General features: G+C 41.5%; 1 long non-coding RNA gene across 1 annotated transcript; it reads right to left on the bottom strand.

Moving 5' to 3' along the window:
* Positions 1–6464: 6464 nt before the first annotated feature.
* LOC121983359 lies at positions 6465–7187 on the bottom strand. The gene is made up of 3 exons (XR_006112465.1): positions 7168–7187; positions 6664–6788; positions 6465–6523 (listed from the first exon to the last, which is right to left on the bottom strand). It is a non-coding gene; the product is annotated as an uncharacterized LOC121983359 (long non-coding RNA).
* Positions 7188–10325: the final 3138 nt, after the last annotated feature.

The following is a 10325-nucleotide window of genomic DNA, read 5'->3' as shown; positions in this document are numbered from 1 at the left end:
AAACCAGTAATGGAGACCATGGGATTTATTTAAAAATCCCTCTCCCACTTAGTTATTTATAAATGAGGAATTTTAACTATGCTAGCCTACTAAACATGTAAACTAACATATACACACAGCACAATATAAAAGCAAGAAATAGAAAATCTAATTTTCAACTATTATGGCTTTTATCTCTAGTTGTCCTCCGTGTGTTGTCATCCTAAGCTGCTGCCATATTTGGCCACCGCCACCGGGTCTAGCTGTCGCATCCATCTTGCTCCTAGTTCCGTTGCGCCTCTGGTCCTTAGAAGGTTCCACGCTTTGCAAGATTCGATCCGCAACATAAATAGAATTTTACATTTTTGATCCTATATTCCATAAAAGGAATGTACATGTATCTAGATCAAAAATAAAATCCTAACAAAACTAAATACAGCTCCTGCTGTATTTTAATACAATCATGCACACACATATAAATGCCCTTGACATGTCCAAGGGTCCAATCACACACATAATAACTAAAAGCCATAATAGTTGGATCCTGCATCCACAAAGTTAGCACATCCTACTATTAACTTGCCTAAATTATGTATGACATGTGCATAATTAAACTAATACCAAATACACAGAGGCAAAACCCTAGCTCTGATACCAATTGTTGGTTGCTACTCGGAAAGCCTAGAGGTTCCACTATATAAAATTTTTGTACAAAGGTCTGAACCTTTTCCTAGCTACCATGTGTTCTTTTAAATTAAATTTTGGATCGCCTGCGGAATTTAACACGTTTGATCCAAAACTTAATCTATTTGTTCTTTTAGGTTTTGACTTGGATCTCCTGCGGAACTTAACACGTTCGACCCAAATCACCTTAAGTTATTAATTCCATTAAATATTAATTTCCATAATCGGTTCCCAGTACTGACGTGGTGAGGCACATGGCCTTCTTGGATATGGGAGCAACCACCACCGACTAGACAAAACCTTTTATAGAAAGCTAATATTTAATTTCATAAAATAACTTTAGGTTAACCGAAAAGAACAATCAAATCACAAGGAAAAGAAAAAACAAAAGAACACAACATCGAAAAACATATTCGAAATTCTAGAATCGTAAGCCTCTTGTATTTGGTATTATTTCCATAAATAACTAGCATGATGCGGAAACGGAAAATTACTAGTTTTACCTTTTAGAAAAACCTCTTGATCTTCTACCGTATTCCTCTTCTAACCTCGGACGTTGTGTGGGCAACGATCTTCCGAGATGAGAAACCACCAACCACCTTCTTCTCCTCCTAGCTAGGTTCGGCCACAAAAAGGTTAACCAAGGATGAAGAACAAAACACCAACCAAGCTCCAAGAGATGCTCGCTTTCTCTCCTTCTTCTTCTTCTTCTTCTTCTCCAAGTAGTATCCGGCCGCCACAAGAGCTCCAAGCCTTTGAGAGTTTCGGCCACCACAAATAGGGAGAGAGGAAGAGGATGGCCGGCCACTCCAAGGAATAAAAGAGGGAAAGAAATAATAGAGGTTGTGTCTCATGAAGGCACCCTCACCCCTTCTTTTATATTCCTTGGCCTAGGCAAATTAGGAAATTTAATTACAATAAAATTTCCTTAATTCCCTTGACATGATTTAATTGAGAAAAATAAAATAAAATTTCCCCAATTAATCTCTAATGGCCGGCCACATTAAAAGAGATAAATTAGACAAGTTTTAATCAACAATTAAAACTTCCTAATTTGTTTCCGGAAATTTTAAAAATTAAAATTTCTCTTTAAAAACTCTTCATGGTTGATAAAAAGAAATTTCTATAATTTTAATTTTCAACATGTGAATAATTTTTCAGAGAGAAAAAATAAAATATCTTTCCAATCTACAAATACGGAAAGAGATCTAATCTCTTTCTTTTAATCTTTTGTAGATCTTTTAAAGAGAGATATTTTAATTTTAATTCCCTGTAATAAATTATATCTTCCACATAATAAAAATTAAAATTAAAATTCTTTTAAATTTAATGGGGGCCGGCCACCTAAGCTTGAGTTCAAGCTAGGGTCGGCCACCCATGAATCAAGGCTTGGCCGGCCCTAGCTTGAACCACAAGCTAGCTTGGCCGACCCCCTTCTCATGGGTATGAAGGTGGGTATAGGTGGGTATAGTACTCTATAAATAAGAGGCTACGATAGGGACCGAGAGGAGGAATTGGTTTTGGTCTCTCGATAAAATTAAGCATCCCATGTTCGCCCCGAACACACAACTTAATTTTATCAATAATAATTCATTCCACTAGAGAACTATTATTGAACTACCGCACCAATCCCAAATTACATTTTTGGGCTCCTTCTTATTATGAGTGTGTTAGTCTCCCTGTGTTTAAGATATCGAATGTCCACTAATTAAGTGAGTTACTGACAACTCATTTAATTAATATCTAAGTCCAAGAGTAGTACCACTCAACCTTATTGTCATGTCGGACTAGGTCCACCTGCAGGGTTTAACATGACAATCCTTTTGAGCTCCTCTTGAGGACATTATCAACCTAGTATCTCTAGGACACAGTTTCCTTCTATAATCAACAACACACACTATAAGTGATATCATTTCTCAACTTATCGGGCTTATTGATTCATCGAACTAAATCTCACTCATTGATAAATTAAATAAATAAATATCAAATATATGTGCTTGTTATTATATTAGGATTAAGAGCACACACTTCCATAATAACCGAGGTCTTTGTTCCTTTATAAAGTCAGTATAAAAGAAACGACCTCAAATGGTCCTACTCAATACACTCTGAGTGTACTAGTGTAATTATATAGTCAAGATAAACTAATACCTAATTACACTACAACCTTCTAATGGTTTGTTCCTTTCCATTTTGGTCGTGAGCTACTGTTTATAATTTATAAGGTACTGATAACATCATCTTCTGCATGTGACACCACATACTATGTTATCTACAATATAAATTAAATGAACAACTACAAACAAATGTAGACAATTTGACCAAATGTGATTCTTTATTCATAATGAATGTTTACAAAGCTTAGGCTTTCAGTATACACTCCAACAGGAACCTCTAGGTTTTTCGAGTAACAACCAACAGTCGGGACTTACCTCCCGAGCTCAATGAAGAACTGATCTAGTGTTTGACCGACAACAGAGATGTCTTCGCTTGGTCCACTGAAGAATTACCAGGGGTCAAGCCTGAAGTAGCGGAGCACAAGCTACATCTCCTGCCTGACGCCCGACCTGTCAAGCAGAAGAAGAGAAATTTTTCGGCCAATCAAAATAAAATTATCAGGGTTGAAGTGGACCAGCTCAGGAAAGCGGGTCACATTAGGGAAGTACAATTCCCGTCCTGGCTCTCTAACGTGGTCTTGGTGGCAAAACTTAATAATAAGTGGAGGGTCTGCATAGACTTCCGGGATCTCAATTGGGTCAGCCCTAAAGATTGTTATCCTTTGCCCAGAATTGATCAGTTAGTAGACTCAATCGCCAGCTGCGAAATAATTTACATGTTGGATGCTTATCAGGGGTACCATCAAATCCCCCTGACTGTGGAGGATCAAGAGAAGGTTAGTTTTATTACAGCAGATGGTACTTTCTGTTATACTGTCATGCCCTTCGGACTCAGGAATGCTGGCGCAACATACCAACGGATAATGGATAAAATCTTCCGGAAGCAGGCTGGGCGTAACGTGGAAGTCTATGTGGACGACATACTTATCAAATCCCGCTCAGCCGCAAATCTGATAGCTGATGTGGAGGAGAAAAAATACCGACAACAATAATGAATGAAAAAGAAGCGCGTCGAAGGAGGAGCTTCGCAGCGTCGCAGGAGCACAGCACGACAGAGCAAGCGTTGGAAGGTCTTGTTACTCGTTGTACTTTGCTCCAGGGTGCATCCTCCTTATATAGGAGGCTCCGGGCGCCTGGAGTGTGACGTAGCCCGTCCAACCTGAGTGCTCCACGTGGCACCGCGCGTCGGGGATAACTTTTGCATTCTGGGCGCTCGGATCCCTCCCAAGCGCTCGGACCTTTGTTTTCTAGCTACCTGCAAAAAACATTAGTCCGAGGCAAAATGCAAAAACTACCCTGCAAAACAAAGTGTTAGCACAGTTAAATTATAAGAGTAATAAAAAGTATTAATTAGATTATGTCGCCTCGAGACCGAAATCTAATCACGATCTCAACTTAGATTTTCGAAATGGATCTAAGTTGGATCGACGCCTAATGTTTTCTTCCTGATAACGAGTCCTCACAGTCATTCCCCTCCAGTGACTTACCTCAACTTACCCGCCAGACGTCTGGTCAGCCCGTCGACCCGTCTGGACTTCGTGTCAGCTACTTGGTCAGCCTGTCGACCTAGCTGAACTTCCCTGCAACACTGAGTTAGCACAATAGATAAAAACAGTGTTAACAGAATTCAAGTATAACCTAGGGTTACCACCTATGGTTGCCTAACTTCACTCACTAGGACTTTCATTGTACGGCTTCACTCACCAGGACATCCTCCACCTAGCTTCAATCACAAGGATCTGACTTCACTCACCGAGACTTCCACCACCCAGCTTCTCTCACTAGGGTCCAGCTTCGCTCACCGAGACTTTCACCACCTAGCTTCTGTCACGCCCCAGAGGAGTCTCTGTCCGAAGAAATTTCGGCAGCATCTCCCCTGTACGGCGGACAATCTGAAACTTTCCTACAAGCACTATATACCTCAGCCACATGCGGCTGGAATAATAACAATAAAAGAAAACAAACACCACGCAGTTAATATCAAATTCAGCCTACTCGGCTGTATCAAAACCAAAACACAAAACTGCTAGCCGGCTAGGCTTACACAACCAATAACAAATACAAAACACCACATAACAACATTAACCCTCCAAAAATAAAACCAGAGTACAGAGCTAAACAAACTGATACATAAAACAAACAAAACATACGTGAAACCGATAAGTCCTCTGATGTGACGTGGGGACCAGCAGACAGGATACTCCAAGCGACACCAAAACCAACCTGGTACCTGAAAAAGATAGTATCAACGGGGGTGAATTCAACAACTCAGCGAATACCAATGGACATGAGTAGTAAGATATATCTAACAGCAACAAACATGGAATACAGCTTCCTAATCATATATAGGGAATACGAAAACTGAAAGGTAACCGAGGAAGCTGTACTCACCAGGAACTCCTATCCGGATAAAAAGGTCGTCAAACCGAAAGTGTCAATAATCCTGTATGCAGGTCAAAAGTATGTATCAACCAAAATGCAGCAACCAAATGCAAACACAATCATGAAAATATAAATGCATCAATGCATATGATGCTAATGATGCGTCCTGGTCACCCCAGTCGATCATCTCACACACAAATGGTGAGACCGAGTGGGTAGGGTGACAACCGTGCACTCTGTCGTCACTACTCGATGAGTGACCGAGTGGGCGAGATGTTGTCGGAGTACTCCGTCCTGTGACCCCAAATCATAAATGGGGAGCTCAATGCTCTCAACTCCCGTTACGAATGGCGAGGAGGTATCTCTGCCACTACCATGAGTCACCGACCAACGGAGCCAACGAGTCCACCGTCACGGCTACTCTGTTGCTACACTAAATGCCGGTGAGCCAACCAGGCCCGGCGGCTACCACTGGGTCATATGACCAACGGAGCAAGCAGTAACCACCACACACGATATACCACTAAACCATGAGTGGGGTGTGTGCGACATAATAGCGGCGATGGGCTCAACCATAGTGGAGTCGACAATCGCATGGATGCAATCATGATGCATGTCACTATACATAACAAAAACTGATCAACATAACCATATCCATATATACAAGATGGGTACTGTAAAAGCGATGGTCACATACCAAAATCTTGAATATACCGGTCAGATAGAATATCAAAAAAACCTATGGTCCTGAACATAATAAGTATGGAATATCCTGATCAGCATAGAAAAATCCATATATACATAATATGGGTACCATAGTATCAGTAGGTCAATCCACGGATCTAGGGCATACAGGCCCTCTATGGTATAGCAACCTAGATCCTAAACATATCTCCTTTCATAACATATGTACCAACAATATGCACATATCAAGAATCAAGGTCTAGGTACACGAATCATATATGACATACAAATAGAGGTACACAAGCCAGTCATAGCATAAAACCTAAGTATCAGATAATCTCGATACACATGACTGAAACCAAAAGTCCAGAACCTAGTCCTAACCTCAGTAAAACATGGTATGTCACTTATTCTAGAAACTAAGATACTTATGGTAATACAGTACTCATGGCAATAAATCACATGATATAAGCACGGATACGTCACAGGCGATAAACCTAACATGCTATGGATATCAAACAGTGACATACCAAAGACAAACATGTTCATTGCTTGTAGTTATAAAATACTATGCATATCCAAAGACAATATCATAAAAGATAAGTCAAGAGGTACCCGCCTCCAATAGATCGAGCTAATCAACCTCTATGTCGAAGTGCTCGTCCCGAATCCGAATCCTGTATAAATCAATACATATATTTTATTTAGTCAAACTCATATGAACTAACCAGCTAAATAAAATACTCACGCCCAATTAGGGAAAAATCCCAATCATTCTAGCATACAGATTTAACCTAACAAACGGAATATCACTCACCTCAAAAGATCCCCAACATCCTCAATCGAACCTCAATCAGAACTATATCATTCCTTCACATTTTCTTCTTTTAAATCCAAGACATGAGTCAACAACTCACAGGATCCTCTTTCAACATAGATCATCTACAATTTTAATAAAAGGGTAAAATCATATAAATGGCAACTTACATTGAGTCCTGGATAAGGATAAATTCATATCACACTCCACCTAATGAAATAATTAGGTTTATTCCACTAATAATTCACTGACAACTAATCATATAACAAAACTAATCAACTAGCATGGATAACAAATTAATCATGCTAATCTCCAAACACAAGCTCCATAAATCTATAGATCTATTAATTCATGCATTATCACAAACCATAATTCCAACTCCTCCCTCCATTATAAACAACTGATCAAATCTCATGCGTACCCAACCAAAACTATAATCAAATAACCAATCTAGTATAGAAATGGAACAAACACTTAAATATTGATACACTGATCATATCTTACCCCCAAAATGATCTATCCCTTCGTGATGAAAGAATCTGGAAGCAGAAGGAAGAGATGGATGAGTAGTAACTCCGAATCCTTTTACCCCCACTTCAGATAGTGTGATTCGAAGAAACGAAATGTAACCCATCTGGGTGATCAGTGAAGCTTGAGATACGATGGCTCTCACCACGACTGCCTTAGTGTAGCGGCGACAATGATAGGGCACGTTTCTACAATCAGAGGAAGATGAGTAACACAATAAGCAACAATCAACACTAATCGCCGATCCATGATACCCAGATCAGAGCCAAACCTACTTCCACAGTGTCGACATCTAGGCCAAACCCTAAGGTAGATGAAGGACACACTGAGCCGATGGTGTGCCTCTGGTGATCGGCAATGGCAACGATGGTGTAGCGTCGCGGAGAGGAGATCCACGAGGGCGTCGACGCGTTACGGCACAAGCACAGAGGAAGAAAGGCGCTGCGCGGTGATCGGCGCTAGGGCACCGGGGTGCGGCGCTGCTCCGTGCGTCGCCGGCGGCTAGGACGCTGGAACGGCGTCGCTGCGGTGGCGCTGTCGCTCGGCGAAAACGGCGGAGCAATACGGCAAGGGCAGAGGAGGGGCGCGGGCGTCGGGCACGGGGAAAAAAAAAAAAGAAACGGTGATAAAAATAGGTAAAAGAAAAACAAAATATAAAAAGAAAAGGAAATATCAACATTTCCTCACTTAAAAGGGGTAGCCTAAACAGGCTTTCCCGGATCCCGTTTTTATCCCCGTTAACTCGTCCGTACGAGCTCCGAAAAATTCCCGGAAAATTTCCAAAAATTCCGAAAAATTCCCTTATTAATATTCGCCTATTTTCGGTATTTTACATTCTCCCCCACTAATAAAAATTTGGTCCCCAAATTTCGTTATCTACCATCAGCAAATATTAACAACAGGCAACGAGTATAAATGCTGAACGGTAAATAAAATTACATATCTCTAATGAAAAATGGGGTATCAAGCTCGGATAGTATCCTCGAGCTCCTAAGTAACCTCCTCGTCCAAATGATACTGTTATCCGACTTTAACCTGTCGGATAGTCTTGTTCCGCAACTGACGCTCTTCCCGGTCGAAAATCTGTACCGGAACCTCCTCGTAGGTAACGCCAGGCTGAAAAGGAACTGAGATATCTGTCAGCACATGTGTCGAGTCGGATATATACCTCATCAACATAGACACATAGAATACGTCGTGAACGCCCGCCAAAGCTGGTGGTAGCGCTAAACGATAAGCTACCGCTCCAACTCTTTCCAAGATCTGGAAAGGTTCATTGTATCGCAGGCTAGCTTACCTCGGAGACCAATCCCTTCACCCCAATCGATCCAGGAAATCTGTCCTCCGATTAGCTACAACTTGCGCGGATTTGGGTAATTGATCAAAGATTACCCAAATCGCATCATGGTCTCATCATGTCCTCGGCAAACTCACCACAAAGTCCATAGTAATATGTTCTGATTTCCACTCAGGAATAGGAATCGCTGAAATAAGCCGACAGATCTCTAATGCTCGGCCTTCACTTGTTGACAGATGAGACATCTAGCTACAAAATCCGCGATGTCTTCCTTCATGTCGTTCCACCAATAGAAACACCTCAAATCTTGGTACACACGGGTACCGCATGGGTGGACAGCAAATCATGAGCGATGAGCCTCCGGAAGTAACTCGTATAAGACCGGATGAGACTGAGGTACTCATAATCTACCTCGGAAGTATATAATACCCTCCTCGTCTCGTGTGAACTCGGTCTGCTACCCGGAAGCTATCTGGCTGTAAATAACCCGCAAATATAGCCTAGGGCTCTCGGATCCTCGTACTGATCGACGACAGAGCAACCATGGTAACCAGTCTGTGACCACAACTCGGTGGCAAGCCAAAGTCACTCTAGACTTCCGGCTAAGTGCGTCGACAACCACATTAGTTTTTCCTAGGTGATAGCTAATGGTACAATCAAAATCCTTCAGGAACTCCATCCATCTCCTCTGTCGGAGATTAGGTTCCTTATAAGTAAAACAGATATTTGAGACTCTTATGGTCAGTGAGAATCTCAAATGTAACGTCATATAAATAATGTCGCCAAATCTTCATGGCAAAAATAATGGCGACTAGTTCCAAATCATGTACAGGGTAGTTCTTCTCATGCTTCTTCAACCGACGAGAAGCATAGGAGACTACTCTATCGTGCTGCATCAAAACAGCGTCCAAACCCAATAGAGATGCGTCGGTATAGAGCACGAATTCGTCCTCTCCAGAAGGTAAAACCAAAAATCGGAGCCGACACTAAACTCCGCTTCAGCTCCTATAAGCTGGTCATGCAAACCTCAGTCCAAGTGAACTTCACGCCTTTCCTGATCAGGCGTGTAAGTAGCATAGCAATCCTTGAGAAACCCTCATCGTATCTCCAGAAATATCGAGCCAAACAAAGGAAGTTGCGAGCCTCTTCTATAGACTCCGTCTACTCCCCAACGGTAATAACCTCGATCTCCTGTGGAACCACGGTATACCCCTACTGGTGACCGTGTGTCTCAAACATCTCATAGAAGAAAACCAAATCAGCACTACTGATAATCACATATACATGTTCTCGTCGAAACATCTTTAGACCTATGCAAAGGTAGTGTACGTGACTCACCTCAAATCCGTAATAAATCACAACATCGTCAACAAAGACAATGGAAACTGATCCAAACATTCTAGGGATACCCCAATCATCGAGTCCATGATAACATCTAGGGCACCACAAGCACTAATGGTAAAACCAAAACACATAATGTCCGTCTCACAGACATTCCTAACCATAAGATCCTCAACAATAAACAGATATAATCACCAACGATATATAATCACCAAAGAATAGAACCTCCAGTGTGAGAGCAATGCTCTATCACACGAAATACCACAAATGTGGGAGCAACACTCTGCCACAAGAAATCATCCATATGTGGGAGCAACGCTCCACCACAAATAATCCAAAACATGTATCCACAATAAATATGGGAGCAATGCTCCGCTACAAACAATCCGCAATAAGTAGGAGCAACGCTCCACTACAAAATAATCCCTAAATATGTGGGAATCCAGAATATGTGGAAGCTATGCTCTACCACAAACGATCCATAACATGTGGGAGC

The sequence above is a fragment of the Zingiber officinale genome, chromosome 5A (genome assembly GCF_018446385.1).
Source record: "Zingiber officinale cultivar Zhangliang chromosome 5A, Zo_v1.1, whole genome shotgun sequence".
In the NCBI taxonomy this organism is placed as follows: Eukaryota; Viridiplantae; Streptophyta; class Magnoliopsida; order Zingiberales; family Zingiberaceae; genus Zingiber; species Zingiber officinale.
The sequence above is the reverse complement of the archived record's forward strand: the minus strand, read 5'-3'. Positions and strand labels throughout refer to the sequence as shown.